Consider the following 17,670-nt stretch of genomic DNA (forward strand, 5'->3'; position numbering starts at 1 on the left):
AGCCTCCAGCGTGTCGGCCGTCTCGATCGCCGAGCGTAAGGTAAGATCGGCATTTTCCAGCAGCCACTGGCGCACGTACACTGACCTGATCCCTGTAACAAAAGCGTCTCGTACTAGCAGCTCCGAATGCTGCTCCGCCGTCAGTCCTCTGCAGTCACAAGTTCGCACGAGTGTCTGTAGGGCTCAGAGAAACCCGGCGCTCGTCTCGTCGGGTCACTGCCGCCACATTGCTAAGCAATGTCTTGTGTAGACGGTGTTCACCGGCCGCATGTACTGTCTTTTAAGGGCGTCCAGTGTCCCTGGGTAGGTCGGTAGGTCCCTGATAAGGGAGAATACATTCAGACTTACTCTAGATAGTAATATTTTGTACTTCGTGGCAGGCTCAGTCACGGGAATCTGTTCCAAGTATGATTGGAAGCATGCAAGCCAGAGTTCAAAGGCAAGAGCTGCTTCGGAGTCTTGCGGATCAAGGTCTAATTTTTCCGGACGTAAAATGCTGTCCATGGTTTAAACTTCCAGTCAATAAAATTGATGCACCATCAATAACTCTTTGAGACGTGAGGCGAGATATCAGCTTTTATTGACTGGAAAAAAGAACAACCAGCAATTGACCACCACACTACATCCTGGAGACTGAGGGCCGGGCTCAGGCCTCAATCGCCTTTATACCGGGGTCTGTGGGAGGAGCCACAGTCAGTGGGAGGAGCCACAGGAGCAGTCAGCAGCGGGGTGTGTCCAGACAGGTATATGTAGTTCACCACAGTATGCTAGTGGATTGGATGGACAGGGGGTAAAGAAGGGAGACTATCTCATGTCCATACTAAAGGTGTTAGGGTTGCAGTACAAGAGTGGGAGCCAGAGAGAGGCTTTTTGGCTGCTGATGGCCATCATCAAACAACAACATGAGATAATCTCCTGGAAAGAGAATTAAATAAGGAATCTTAAACATGAAGTGGAGGCATTGAATCAGTGCTGCACTTCAATGCAGGAGGGTGTCCAGTTGGCATAAATCTGGGCACAAGAGATGGAGGAAAAGAGTATCGTTTTTGCCTGCTTCAAGGCTAAGGTCCAGCAACAGAAGGCAACTCCAAGGGCTAATTTGCAACTGGACCCAGTGAAAGTCCGGGCTCTTATTTTATGGGGTGATGACACAGATATCTGGGATGGAGATATTTGATTTGATGATGAGGATCGAGAGGAGAGGGTGGAAGGTTGCCCTCCCCTCTATGCCCTCCACCCCTTGAAAGCATGACCAACTAGGGTTATTACATCCACAGAAATGTGATCTGACTAATCTCCCTTTGGGGGTAATCCTATTGAGGAAACATCTGGGACAATGGTCTGCAGCAGCAGGTCACTGTCTACCATGTAGATACCCACACTTCTCCTGTGACAGAGGAGGTGGCATACAATACTTCCATAGAACGAGCTGTTCAGATAATGACAGCCAAAAAGACTGAAGTGGAAGTAGATTAGGGTTGTTTCACCCCGTGAGCACATTGGAAGAGTAGGAATTTAGGGATGGAAGGATTAAGGAAATGAATAGAGACCCGAGGGTTGGTGCTGATGAGATATGATGAAGCCAAAACAGTGGCAGCAAATTATCCAACATGCCAGCAGATGAAGCCAAGGTCCCTTGGGACAAATCAGAAGTGTTAAGGGAGACAGGCCAGATTTGGCAAGTGGACTACATTGGGCCTCTGCCTACGCCTAATAAGAAGTGATATGTGTTGACTATGGTTGATACTTAATCTAGATTACTTGTGACAGTGCACTTTAGCCATACTGATCAGATACATACAATTAATAATCTGCAATGTTTATCCCCCATGTATGGAGCTCCCCTGGGAAATACAGTCAGACAATGTTGCACAATTTGCGGGAACCAAGGTTCAAGAATGGGCCACAAAATCCAGGGAACTGTGGGTATTTCACATTCCCTATTATCTGCAAGCTGCAGGATTGAGCAGGTGGATGAATGAGCTGCTGAAACAGCAGGTTAAATTATTAACAGCTACATGCACCCTGTAGAAGTAGTTGGGAGTCCTACAACAGGCAGTGAACAAGTTGAGCTCCAGACCTGCAGGTCAGAGAGGGTCCCCGATATCCTGACATTTTGCAGTGAATGGCTCCACAAAAATAGAGGAAGTGGAATTGGAATTGGAGTCAGGGATGGTATGGATACAACAAACAGCCAGAGCTGGCAATAGGCAGTGCATGGCACTTTCAGAACAGAAAGTGGTGTGTCTGAACACCCAACAATTAATTAAAAGGGCCGATCAGTTCTGGATGATAGCTTTACCCCCACATTGTACTGCCCGGTTATCAAGGGAGATTATGCTGATGGTCTCAGCCATGGAGACATTAGCCAATGAGACTGCACTGGCTTTTAGCAAACAAAGCAGATGCTGATATGGCTTTCAGCTGAGATAACAGCCATGAGGACAGTGACCCTACAGAACAGAATGACATTGCTTTACATCCTGGAAAAAGAAGGAGGCGCCTGGTGCCACAGTAGATCAGGAGTGTTGTATGAGTCAGAAAATATACAGATTTGGCTGACCGTATCCAATGGCTGGCCGATAGGATACGTAAGGTAGGAGATCAGCTCCATAACTATTATGCTCCAGGAAGGAGTTGATAGTCCTATGCAGCACTAGAAGGCTGATAGGCTGCTGTAGTGCACTGGACTGTTACTATAGCCATTTTGCTTTTATGCTTAGTAGCTTTGTGATTTGCTTGTAATATGGTCAGGCATCCACAGGGTTTGTAATAAAGCCTGTGGGCCAGATGTAATGAGGTTGTAATATTTGAGTGATGGAATGTATTGTAAAGGGTTAATCTTTGTATTTGGTGAATGCCTTCACTACTGTAGCCTTGGATTTACGTCAACTACAGTACTGTGCAGAAGCCTTAGGCACACATATACAACTAGGGTGCCCTAGACTTTTGCACAATACTGTAAATAACAAACCTATGGATTTTGCTATATGAGAATAGTAGAGGACAACAGCTGAATAGATTTAAGGAGCTAAATAAGTTAACAGAGGTGAAAAACTTAAGGAGTATTGGGAGAGAAAAAGAATATGGTGTTACAATAGATGATTAGCCATGACCACATTGACTGGTGGAACACGGTCTAAGATCTTTCTATATTTCTTTGTTCCTTTGAGAATCATTATCAATGTTGACATTGTAACATCCAACTTCTTTCAATGACTTTCAGTTTGGCATGCATCAACATGAGATATGGATTAGTTTGAACATACCTGGCCTCACTCTGCAAGATCAGTGCTGTCGACAGAGATTCTTAATTATCTGCAAGAAAATTACAGATTCAGTGACTGGAAATGCATACACTCCAAGATTACATCAGCTGTTGATTGTCAAGCAACACGTTTTCCAGAAAATGAAGAATAGGTTTCATTATTTTAATTTGATTCTATTAGGGGAAAATATAATGCTAATAATTCATAATGAGTGTTTGAAATGATTACTCATAATTAAAATAATCAATTTTTTGTATCTTCAAAGAGAATGACTTTGATGATATAATTAATTCCATTCCAGTACATTTCTTTTTCAGAAACAGGGCTTTCCTTCCACCATTATCATTGCTGCCCTAACCCTTGTCTCCTCCATTTTCCACACATCTACCCTCACCCAATCCAACTCCCAACTCCTAATGAAACAGTGATATGGTTCCCCTTGTCCTCACTCACCACCCCATGAGCCTCTGCATTCATTCTTCACAACTTCTGCCCTCCTTCCCCTCCCCAACTTTCTGCAGGGATCGCTCTCTCCGCTGCTCCCTTGTACACTCATTCCTCCCCACAGATTTCGCTCCTAGTACATATTCATACAACTGTTTGGATTGGGAACAACACCTCCTCCACAATCTCCATCGGCACAGGTATACCACAAACCTGTGTCCTTAGCCCTCTGCTGTACTCACTCTACACTTATGACTGTGTAGTTAAGGGCAGCTCCAATGCCATATTTAAGTTTGCTGACAAGACTAATGTTGTAGTGCGAATCATAGGTGGTGATGAACCAGCACATAGGAGGAAGACTAAAAATCTGACTGAGTGGCGCCACAACAAAAATGTCTCACTAAATGTCAACAAGATCAAGGAGCTGGTTATTGACTCCAGGAGGAGGAAGCTGAAGGTGTAAGCCAGTCCTCATCAGGGGATCAGACGTCGAGCGGGTCAGAAACTTTAAAGTCCTCAGTGTTATGGTTTCTGAGGACCTGTCCTGGGCTAGGCAGGCCATCATGAAGAAAATGCAATAATGAAGAAAGCATGGTAGTGCCTTCCTTAGAAGTCCATGAAGATTCAGCATGTCATCTAAAACTTTGAAAAACTTCTCTACATGTGTAGTGGAGAGTATATTGACTGGTTGCATCACAGCCTGGTATGGAAACACCCATATTTCTGATCTCACATCATTCCCATTTGTCACCCCCCCACTCACCCACCTTCCTCCTCACCTGGTCTCACCTGTCACCCAAATGACAATCTTCTGTAATATATTTTTATTGTTTGTTAATGTATTTGTGGTAATATTACTTCATGTGTTGTGTGCGAGTTATATGTACTGTGTTGTGCATTTTGGCCTAGGGGAATGTTGTTTCATTTGCCACATACATGTACAGTATATGGTTGAATGACAATAAACTTGAACTTGAACTCACACCTGCCAGCATGCGCTCCGCACCCTCTCCACACCTTTGTATTCTGGGTTCTGCCCCTTCCTTTCCAGGCCTGAAGAAGTGTGCTGGCCCGAAACGTTGACTGTTTATTTCTCTCCATAGATGTTGCCTGATCCTCCAGCATTTTGTGTAAGTTTTGTATAACCAAATTAATCCTATTTCAGCCTTTTTTACTTCCATACATACTGCATGTTCCAGCAGGCTACCTGACTATTGCTATACATGCCTGTCTTTAACGTTCAGTATGAAAAGCATTGATGGAATTTACATTGTCTTCTAATTGGATGCTTTAACTAGGGGTGGAGGTCCTTAACACATAGTTTTATTTGCAGTATCTACTGATCCTTTATTGGATCAGTGTAAAGAAGAAAAATGTCCAGCAAAATTCCTGACCTGAAATTTTTAGTGACATTTTCAATGCTCGTGCAAAGCTGAATATAAGGAAGAAAGCAGAACCAAATCTTGTCGGGCATCCATCTCTAACTCCCCTGCAAGATTTGACTCTACCATCTAGTTGTGGATCTCCTTGACATTTAATTCAAAACCTTGAAAACATTTAACATCCTTATAGATTCTTGGGAACTTGTGACTGATCAATCTCTAGGAAGACTCTGAGAAACTCAAATCACCTCATTGTGCAAGCTCAGTGAAGAGAGTCAGCAGCTTTATAGTGCAGAAAATTTTTTCAAGATGGTGCCGTTGAGTCGTGGATTAGATTTGGTTGCTTTTTAATTGTTCCTTAGTTGTTTTTTTTGCTAGGTTTATAGAGATGGTTTTTGGGACAGAGAAGGTAATTAGGATTTAGGGACAGGGATATGAGGGAATTAGAAGTCACGCCAGAGTCTAATTAGAGCCTAGTTAGAAACTTCCCTGCCCCAATTAAGCAGCTTAGTGTCCCAAATAAGCAAAGGGAATCCCAGCTATTTCATAATTAGTTTTTGCTCTTTAAGAGTTGTCTCAAATAAGCAACTGACCCGATGGCCCAAATAACCGGAATCCACTGTGTTTCCATTCCTTGCGACTTAGACTTATTCTGCTAAATTGCCTCTAATTTCTATCTTTCACTTCCATTATTCTGTCTGTCTCCCTGTTTATTACAGTTCTCCTAAATGATTGCTGAACACTTCATCTTTCGGGTATCAACAGATTTCAACATCACACACAAATTTATAAACTTGTATGGACAATGAAAGTAGAATTAGCAGTGATTGGTAGGGTGCAGAACTTCTAACCTTCTCCAATCTAAACAACATACATTTTCTTTAAATCTTTAACCACTAAACCATTGGAATTCAAGAAGGTACATGAGACATACTCTCCTTGAAGTATTGCAGAAGCCTCCTTGGCAGTTGGCTCTTGTAGATCATCTCATCCGCTCAGTCCACTGGAACTGGCTTTGCATGCTAAGATAGATAGGCATATCCTTAACTCACTAGGGTTGGAGCTTTCCTGCTACCCTCACCTGGTTTAGCCCATCCGTTGGAGCGGTGTAGCAGAGTGTGGCCACTGTCACAAGCAAACAGTTACTTGGAGCCACAGGTGAGAGCTGGATGGCAGGTGAGGACCAAAAGTGGACAAGCTGACGCTGGGCGGAGCACAACAAGCCCGCCACCAGAGCTGCTACCCCTTACGTCCCATATTATGAGTTTCAGATTAACTCATAATATGAGCTGTGTTTATCCCTCTAATTATAATACCTGCTGGTACAATTATCCAGGAAGCCATGCTGCTTTGATCTGCAGTATTTCTCTATACTATACACCACCTTGCACCATCTCAGTAAGTACGGGGTGTTTGCTTCTGTTTCTGCTTAATCAATGGATCTGGAGTAATCAGCATTAAGTTCCTCAGCATCCACATCACCGAGGACTTCACGTGGTCTGTACACACCAGCTGCATGGTGAAAAAGGCACAACAGCACCTCTTTCACCTCAGACGGTTGAGGAAGTTTGGTATGGACTTTCTACAGGGGCACAACTGAGAGCATCCTGACTTGCTGCATCACTGCCTGGTATGGGAACTGCACTTCTCTCAATCACAGGGCTCTGCAGAGAGTGGTACGGACAGCTCAGCGCATCTGTAGTTGAGACCTTCTCATGATTCAGGACATCTACAAAGGCAGGTGTGAGAAAAGGGCTGAAGGATCATTGGGGACCCGAGTCACCCCAACCACAGTCTATTACAACGGCTACCATCCGGGAAATGGTACCGCAGCATAAAAGCCAGGACCAACAGGCTCCGGGACAGCTTCTTCCACCAGGCCATCAGACTGATAAACTCATGCTGATTTCTATGTTACATTGACTGTTCTATTTATTATAAATTATTATAAATTACTATGATTGCACATTGCACATTTAGACGGAGACATAACGTAAAGATTTTTACTCCTCATGTATGTAAAGGATGTAAGAAATAAAGTCAATTCAGTTCAATTGCTTGCTTCTGTGGAAGGTATATGACAGATAAAATAGGGCAGCAAGCGTAAATAAGAAGATGTAAGGCAGCAAGACAGTAGGACCTCTGTAGATCCATAAATCACTTTGGATGTGGTTGGGCATTGTGGAGCGCTATTCTGTTGTAGAAGCTATCTGGTTCTTTTTTAAAAAGTGCTGAGTAAATAGGTTATAATACACACGGTGATACAGATACCTGAGTCAAAGGAAGGTACAGGTTCATAAGAAGAACATGAGGTTAGCTTTGTATTGCCGTAAATGATGAAGTGGGATTCGGACTGTAAAGTCACCTAAGCATGCTACACTTATTATTATGATACGTCTTAGATAATTTACATTACTTTTGCTAGTTATTTTTTGAAACAAAGCAATCTGAAATAAATTTTAATCAATGAATTCAGGCTACTTCAATCATCTTCTGAGATCCTGTTCCAGTAAATGATCTTCTTGCATAATTAATTATTTTACAGAATTAATTTAGAATTAATCTCATTTCAAGCACTTGCAGCATCCTTTGGGCTACAGCGCTGGACAAGTGAAATAAGTTGCCATGGTCTACAGTATCTAATCTATTTGATAAATCTTAACAAAATTATTATATACTCGCAACCCTCTTTCCAGTAAGACTATTACTTATCTCTGTAACCAGCTCAGAACAGAGAAAAACTGGGATAGAAGCAAGCCATCCTCATTACAAGGGACTTCCAAAGGAGAAGGGAGAAAGGAGGTAAAGGTGAAGCTGAAAAATGTCTACCATCATAAGAATCACAAGGAGACACAGCAGTGCCAATCAATGGGGCCTATAAGTGGTGAAGAAGCTCAGTGCCCGAGCTGGCTCAGTATGACTCATAGTGGCTGTATCTCCACTCATCTAGTAAAGGTTGGAACGTACTTTAGCTCCTGGTTCATCTCAATCTTATTTTTGTCTTGGTGACTGCAACAGACATCGCTAGGTTTCCCTGTTTGTGGGCAGGGTTTTCTCAGCTGTCAGAGGCAAGGTTCAGCTTTTTAAGATTTTGACTTGTCTCAGTAGCAGAATATTGCTTTATGTCACAGGTGGTTTCTGGAACCTGTGGTATGCATTCACAGCTTGTGATCACCTTTGCAGTCCATGTAGTCTACAAGCCGGTTCTTTCAATTAGTTGGCACTAATCCATACTCAAGATTCTTCTGTGGCAGGGCTGCTTTATCACTTTAAGTTAATAATGAGCCATCATTGTATTCCATGTGATGATTTTATTGGATTTTCTTCCACAAATATTAGTGATAGCTTAATTTTATTATCATCTGGGGACAACAAAACTATCATTTTTCATCCATGTTATGTTCTTTAAGCATAGTCTCTTCTTATGTACATAGTTTTGGAAACAAATTGAATTTACGCTCAGTGGCGACTTTACTAGGTACACTCATATACACGCTCATTAATGCAAATATCTAATCAGCCAATCAAGTGGCAGCAATTTAATGCACAAAAGCATACAAGTGTGGTCAAGAGGTTCAGTCAAAAATGGGGAATGAATGGGGAACAAATATGACCTAATTGACTTTGATCATGGAATGATTGCTAGTGCCAAATAGTGTGGTTTCAGCACCTCAAAAACTGCTGATCAAATGGGATTTTCACTCTAGAGATAACAGGGAATGGTATAACAAGCAATAAACATCTAATGACTCGCAGTTCTGTGGGAGAAAATGCCTTGTTGATGAGAGAGATCAGATGAGAATGGCCAGAACGGCTCAAGCTAACAGGAAGGTAACTTAAATAACAATGCATTACAACAGTGGTGTGCAGAAGAGCATCTCTGTATGAACAACATGTCAAACCTTGAAGTGAATGTGCCACAGCAGCAGGAAACCTCACTGGATTCCACTACTGTACCCAATAAAGTAGCCACCAGGTGTATAGAGTGTTGCATTTTACATGTGTTTCTCAACTATGCTTCACTTCATTGGGTTTTAATTCATATGTGTTTCATTTAATAACTGAGTCACATGACATAGTCTCCATATCATACATGCACCACTGCATTTTATATGCTGACTGATGTGTTTTTCATTGATCAGAGTTCTACTTGACATGTTCTTCAATCAGGTCATAGTCCATTATCAAGAATTATTTTTGGAAAGATATAAAAATATCATTATGTTGTTTAAGCTGTTGAAAACTTAATTACAGCTTTTTGTTAAATCATATTACAACTTTAGGTAATCACAGTTGCTTTTATGAAGAGGTTTGATGGGTGAAAGATTTTCAGTAGAACTCTGAGTCACTCACATTACAAAGTAAAAGCACAAGATGAGCCATGGTATTCAGTTGTTCTGTGATTACCCTGTGATTGTGTATCACAGATATGGAAAAATAAAGGCATTATTACAGAAATGAACAACTGACTTTGTATTTCTGTAAGTTATTATTTCAAACATATCAAATACACTCTGAATTGATCCATTTAGGGGACATTTTGGAGTACAGAAAAAAAACAGAGGTTCAGTAGAATGACATGAATATTATCTGAAGAGATGTAGGTGGCTTCACAAGAACTGAGAAGTTTAGAAATATAATAGATTCTTTTCAAGGTTAAGACCTTCTTGAAAGAAGTTAATTAAGGAAAATATTTATCTCTACACATTGACTAATTAAAAGGTGGGATGTTTTCATAGAAGCACAAAACTAGAAAATCATGGACACTTTTAAAAAATGCAGATGCTTGACATTTAAAACAAAAATATATTCTGGCAAAAAGCAGAAAGTCAGACAGCATCGGTGGGAAGAAAAACAAATAGTGTAATGGATCTGTGATCCTCTGCTCTCCAACAAAATTTCCACTTGACCTTTTGTCTTGCTTATCCTCAGTGGTTTCACTTGTCCTTCCAGCCTTGAGGTCCACACACCCAAAATGTTGACAATTTGCCTTTCAACAAGTGCTGCCTGACCTGCTGAGCTTTTCAGCAATTTTCTCCAGAAGTCACGGAACACTTCGCCATAGGAATAGGCCATTGTGATGATGACATATCTTTCAATAACTTGTCCAGCTGTTCATTGTTCAGACCTCACTGGAAAGGAAAGAAGATGAAGCTGTCTTTCTGGTCAAGATCATTCCACTGTGAAGTTGAGTAGTTGGTTCTGGAAATTCGGTGCAATTACAATGAACAAACGTGATCATTTTCCAAGTCAAAACGATATGCAACTTGCAGGGCAATATGGAGGAACATCCAAGTGTCAAGGGTTCTTGTCCAGCCTCATGATCATGGGTTTGAGAGGGGCTGACAGAGTAATGCATTTGAGTATCTGCAGTGTATTTTAGAGATGATACACACTTTGTGCCAATGGTGGAGGAAATGAATGTTTATACAGGTGGATGGAGTACCAGACAAGCTGGGTATTTTGTCCTGGATGGTGTCAAACTTCTCAAAACTTCACTTATCCAGACAAACAGGCAGTATTCCATCACAATCCTGACTTGTGCTTTGTGGATGGGAAGACTCGATGGGAAGGGGATACCCATGAGTCATCTCCAAAAGGACATCCAGGCTCTGATTAGCTTTTCCAACCATAGCATTCACATCCATTTATATGGCTGCATCAGTTTTTGTTCAGTGATTATCTCCAGGATGTTGAAAGTATGGTCCTGATGCAGGTTAATGGGAGTAGATAGTTTAAATGTCTCGGCTCAGACTAGATGGGCCAAAAGGCCTGTTTCTGCGCTATATTTTCTACAACTATGACACTATTGATCATGGTAATAAGGGTAGATATGTATACTCTTTTGTTTGAGATGTTCCATACCTAGCACATTTAAGGTATGAACATCACTTGCCTCTTATCAGCCCACTCCTGAGTTTTGTCTAGCTTTGCTACAACTAGGCATGAAATGCTTAATTTGCTCAGGAGATGTGAATGGAACTTAAAATTGTGCAACCATCCGCAAACATCCAACTTGTGACCTTACGCTGGAAAGAAGTTATTGATGAACTAGCTGAAAATAGTTCTGTCTAGAGTATTCTTGACTGAGCATCCTGAGGAGCTCTTGATTGAGTATCAACAAACATAAACATTTTCCTTTGTATAAAGTATGACCTTCACTATTGGAATGTTTTCCCCTTGACTTTGGTTTCCCATAGTTGCTTGATACCACATTTAGCTAAACGCTGCTTTGATCTCAAGGGCAGTCATTCTCAAATTACCTGTGAAATTGAATTCTTTATACTAATGATTGATTTAAACTGTGATGACATCTGGAGTTGTAGGATGCTGGCAAAACCCAAACTGACCATTGGTTCCATATTGGAAGATTATCCCTACAATCGGCTTAATTAGTCCTTCTTAATTACCTTATTTTTAACTTTCATTGGAATTTAATTCCACCACCCTTTCATGTTGCACATCCCAAATCTCATTTGACACATAACAAACTAATTATTAACTCTCTAGCTACTTTCTCAAGTATTCTAATTAAATGACTAGTGGCTACCAACCCTTCTACTATTAGAGCCGATTTATTATAATGTGTTCTGTCAAAACTCTGAATATTTACATTTAATTCATTTCTTTTTAATCTTTTACTCTGGAAATAAATCCAGATTCACTAATCTCTCTATATAACTGAGATCCATGGTACCATCTTGGTAAATCTTCACTGAACCTTCCCAATACTACTCCTACAGTAAGAATTATAAAGTGTCCTCTAGCTGTGAGCCATCTACCCATAAAGTACTGTGCAAAAGTATTAGGCACCCGAGGTTGTTCTATGCTTTCAGATGGAATGGCATCCACAGAGCCCTAATCTCCACATCATTGAGGCTGTCTGTGATTACCTGGAGAGACGGAAGCAAGCAAGACAGCCAAAGTCAGCAGAAGAACTGTGGCAAGTTGTCGAAGATAATTGGAACAACATACCAGCTGATTTTCTTACAAAACTGCACAACAGAGTACCTGAGAAAATTGATGCTGTTTTAAAGGCAAAGGGTGGTCACACCAAATATTTATTTGATCTAATTTTTTAATTGTTTACTGCTCTTTAGTTTTTTTTATATTTAGAAACTATTCATTTCATTATTTTTTGAAAGCATCATCGCTTTACAGAAGTTTTTACATGTGCAGAGTACTGTGTGTAATATTTTTGCATTTTTTTTGTTTTTGTAATCAATGCTGCAATTTACATTGCTATGTACTTTCATGAACCACTTCACTAACTTCTCCTGCCCTCTACAGGGGTTTATGAATAAGTACTCTCAAATCTTACTGCTCTTGAACAAGCTTCGAAAACGCTATCTTGACTATATTGCCTCTCTGCTGCTTCTCTCAAAGTCTATGATATAGACAGAATGGGTTGCATCTAACCATTTTACCAGTCAGCCCTAAGCCCTTAAAATCTGCTATTTTCCTAATTATAATATGGTAGGAAATGGAGGCAGAATTAGGTCAAATGAACCTTCCAGCATTCAATAAGAGAATGACTGATCTTATGTACAAACTACTGCCTCTCCCCACCCAGTTACTACATGTCCCAATTCTCTTGGTGTCTGACAGTGTGTGTTGCTTTCCACCTTGAACATACTCCACAACAAATTATCCACAACCCTCTGAAGTAGAAAATTCTAAAGATATACATGTATGGCATAAAGATATTTCCCTCATCTCACTCATAAGAATTGATCACTTAGCCTCAGACTGTGCCTTCTAATTCCAGAATTTCCAGCTAGAGAAACTAATTTCTTGGCCTCTACTTTGGTAGACCCTCTGTGACTCATTCTTCAAAACTTTGGTGAGTTGGCAAGTATAAGGCAAGCTTCTTCAGTCACTCTTCATTGTGCATCCCAGAAACCAGCACTATAAACCTACATTGCACTGACACTTTCCTAATTTTGAAGGTCCGAGCTTCACACAGACTTTCACTAAAACCTTTTGTAATCCAAGCAAGATTTCCTTCCTACTTTTTTGAACTAAAAGCCAACAAATCATTTGACTTCCTAACTACCTTGTTGTGCCTATTGTTTAGTTTCTGTATCTCCTGAATCAGCAGGTCCAATCTCCTTTATAAATACACATTTACTAGTTTATTATCTCTGAAAACTATCTGGGCACATGGCACGCCCCACTGAAGATGATGGTAGAGACCGTTACATAATGGACATCTAAGAAACTGTTAGATAGGCACATGAATTATAGAAAAATGGACGATTATGTAGGAGGTAAGGGTTTGATTGATCTTAAAGTAGGCTAAAACATTGTGGGCCAAAGGGCCTGTACTTCTCTGTAATATTCTATGTTCGACTGTTAAGTTCTAGGTTTCTTCTGTACTTTCCATCAGAGTGTGCATTCTCCTATGTTAGGACTCTAACTACTTTCTTCTCCACTCAACATCTAATCCATTTGCAGACTCTCACTTACTCAGCTCACTTTTTATCTTCAGCAAATTCATATGCATTAAATTCTGTCTTTTCATTTCAGACAAAGTAACTTGTAAATGGATTGTAAGTGTCACTAGTGGGGTGCCGCTGGAATCAGCACTGGGCAGCCAGCTATTCACAAGCTGACGGTCCTAAGCTGATTCCAATGGCACTCCACGAGTAATATTCTGACAATCTATTCATTCACATCATTCCTACTGGTTTTATTTCTGTCATCAGTCTTCTGGCCATCAATCCTTGTTTTAAAATAAACAATGCCTAATTGTGTATGAACTGTGCAGCTTTAAAACTATTTCCCTCTATCTGTGCTCAGGTTGTTTACATGTGTAACAAGAAAGGCAATGTTTCTCATGCCATGAATTAAAGAAATTATTTCTTAAAGTGGTTTTCCAGCCATACCAGGGATCAACCTGGCGAATCCTTACTGCCTTTTCTCCATCAGGTAGGGAGGCTGGACCTTTTTACACTATTCCAGATGCAGTCTCACAAAATCTTGCAGAAGGACCTTTTGAACAGCACGATCTTTCACTCTCTCCTCGCTTAGAAATACTCTTCAAAATGCATAACCTCACAATTTTTTTCTATATTATATGCTATCTACCAAGTTGTCAACCATTTATTTAACCTGCCTAAATAATATTGAAATTTTTTATTTTATTTTTTTTATTAGTTTTTCAAAACATTTTACAAAATTAAAAACCCCAAATCCCAGTGGGGAGCATTAATACAGTGCAAGATTAAGCATACAATAACAATATGCTACAAACGAAGAGAATTTAACAAAAAAGCACCTAAATTAAAGACAAGTGAGCTTAGTGTCCTCCCCAATCCCCACAACACAAGAAAAAAACAACAACAACTCCAGACCAACCACCACACAGTGTAAAGAGTATAAGTCCGGACAGTCAAACTCCCAGACTGTGAATACACTTAGCAACAGAGGATAATAATGCCTACTACCAGAAAAAAAAGAAAAAGGGAGCTGAAAGCAAGGGACCGAAAAGAAGGAAAAAAAAGAAAAAAAAACCCTAGTCAAGAGGAAAGTTATGAAAGTACTTGATAAAAGATCCCCAGACCTTATGGAACTTTAGATCCGAATTAAGAACTGAATAATGAATTTTTTCGAGGTCCAAGCAGGCCATAATGTCGTTAAGCCATTGCGCATGAGTGGGCGGGGCAACATCTCTCCATCTGAGGAGGATCAAGCGTCTCGCCAGGAGAGAGGCAAAGGATAGTATTCGGCATTTGGTCGGACCCAGACATAAATCTGTCTCGCCCCAAAAACCGAACAGAGCAATTAATGGGTTAGGTTCTAGGTGCTGATTCAGAATACCCGATAATGTAGTGAAGACATCTTTCCAGAATTTCTCCAAGCTAGGACAGAACCAGTACATGTGGATGAAAGAGGCCACGCCCCTCTTGCATTTATCACAAAGCGGACTAATGCCAGGGTAGAATCGAGATAGTTTAGATTTAGACATATGGGCTCTATGAACAATCTTAAACTGTAAGAGGCAATGGCGAGCACAAAGGGAGGTTGAGTTGACTGATTTGAGAACTGAGTCCCAGCTCTCCTCGGATAAGGAGATATTTAAATCCTGCTCCCAGGCCATTTTAATTTTATCCACAGGGGCCAGTCGTAAGGCTGCTAGTTTATCTCGGATAATTGAAATTAAACCTTTACCTAGTGGATTAATGGAAAGAAATAGGTCCATAGCATTTTTCACTGGCATTTCAGGAAAGTTAGGAATTAAAGGAGCAGTAAAGTGTCGGATTTGGAGATATCTGAAAAAGTGAGCATTAGGCAGGTTGAACTTAACGGAGAGCTGCTGAAAAGAAGCGAAGCGATTATTAATGAAGAGATCTTCAAAATGTCTAATGCCCTTCCTGTACCAAACATGGAATGCTGAATCGTACGTAGTAGGTAAAAAAAGGTGATTATGTGCGACAGGGCTAGAAACGGAAAACCCCTAGAAACCATAGCATTTCCTGAACTGAGCCCATATACGCAAAGTGTGTCTGACCAGAGGATTATCTATTGATCTGGGCAGACTGCTAGGGAGTGCAGAGCCAAGAAGTGCAGATATAGATAATTCTTTAGTGGAGCTCAACTCCATTGCCACCCAGTTAGGGCACTCGGGTTGACCGTGGAAGAAAGACCAGAAGGCAGCACAACGTATATTAGCTGCCCAGTAATATAAGCAAAAGTTAGGTAAAACCATGCCACCCTCTTTTTTAGATTTTTGGAGGTGGATTTTATTAATTCTAGAGCGCTTATTCTGCCACAGATATGACAAAATAATAGAGTCTAAGGAATCAAAAAAAGATTTAGGAATAAAAATTGGGATAGATTGAAATAAGTATAAAAATTTGGGAAGAACATACATTTTAACAACATTAATACGACCTACCAAGGACATAGATAGAGGTGACCATTGTACCAGATTCTGTTTTATAGCATATGAAAGATTGACAAAGTTTTCACGAAAGAGATCTTTAAACTTCCTTGTGACTGTAATTCCAAGATAAGTAAATTGATTATGGACTACTTTAAAAGGGAGATCACGAAATATTAGTTCTTGTGCTTCTTTATTAATTGGGAAAAGCTCACTCTTATGTAAGTTGAGTTTATAGCCAGAGATCTGGCTAAACTGGTCAAGAAGTGAAAACATTAGAGGTAAGGATGTAGACGGATTTGAGAGAAAGAGTAATAAGTCATCAGCATAGAGAGAAACTTTATGCTCAACACTCCCTCTCCAAATCCCGGTCAATTCAGGACAATTTCAAAATGCTAGCGCCAGAGGTTCTATAGCCAAATCAAAGAGAAAGGGACTTAAGGGGCATCCCTGACGGGTGCCACGTTTGAGATTAAATACTTGGGATTTCTGAAAATTAGTTAGAACAGAAGCAGTAGGACACAGGTACAGCAATTGGATCCAAGAGATGAAACTTTGGCCGAGGTCAAATTTTTCTAAGACTGCAAAAAGGTAGTTCCACTCTATACGGTCAAATGCTTTCTCCGCATCAAGGGAGATAACACATTCAGGAGTCCCAGTTGGAACTGAGTATAAAATATTAAATAGATGCCGAATGTTAAAAAAAGGGAGACGGTTTTTAATAAAGCCTGTTTGGTCATCAGAGATAATGGAGGGAATAACGGTTTCTAATCTATGAGCCAACACTTTAGCTAAGATCTTTACATCAACATTGAGCAGAGAGATCGGCCTGTACGAGGAACACTCTGTTGGGTCTTTGCCCTTTTTTAAAAGAAGAATAATAGATGCCTCATTGAAAGAGGGTGGCAATTTGCCGTAATTAAACGAGTCAGATAATACTGAAAGTAACTGAGGGGAAAGAAGTGAGGAGAATGATTTATAAAATTCCACAGGGAACCCATCAGGTCCAGGAGATTTCCCTGAGGGGGACAGTGCAGAAATTGCAAAAGATATTTCTTCTGGTGATATAGGCGCATTGAGTTTGGCTTTGAAATCAGATGAAAGTGAGGGGATATTCAGATTCTGTAAAAATTGATCCACAGAGATATTGTCATTCAGGGATTCAGAGGAATAAAGCCGAGAATAAAAATTTTTAAATGCGTCATTAATTTCTAAATGATCCGATGTAAAGTCTCTGTTCTCCTTCCGGATCTTTGTAATATGTTGTTTGGCTTTGGAACGCCTCAGTTGATTGGCTAGGGATTTACCAGACTTATCCCCATGAATGTAAAAGCGGCTCTTGCTTTCGAGAAGTTGGCGTTCGACAGGTTGAGTGGACAGAAGGTTAAATTTAGTTTGGAGTTCAACGCGCTTCTTGTATAATTCAGGGTTCTTAGTTTGGGCATATATTTGATCCAAAACTTTAATCTGGTTAATGAGGTCTGCTCGATCTGCACAGGATCTTCTATTGAGATTTGCTGTGTAAGAGATTATTTGACCCCTCAGATATGCTTTCATGGCATCCCAGACAATCTGGGATGGCACTTCAGGTGATGTATTAGTGTTAAAATAAAAGGTTATCTGGTCCTTAATAAATTTTACGAAATCATCATCCGATAGTAAAGTTGAATCGAACCGCCAGTGTTTGTTC

This window comes from Hemitrygon akajei, chromosome 1 (assembly GCF_048418815.1).
Source record: "Hemitrygon akajei chromosome 1, sHemAka1.3, whole genome shotgun sequence".
Taxonomy (NCBI): Eukaryota; Metazoa; Chordata; class Chondrichthyes; order Myliobatiformes; family Dasyatidae; genus Hemitrygon; species Hemitrygon akajei.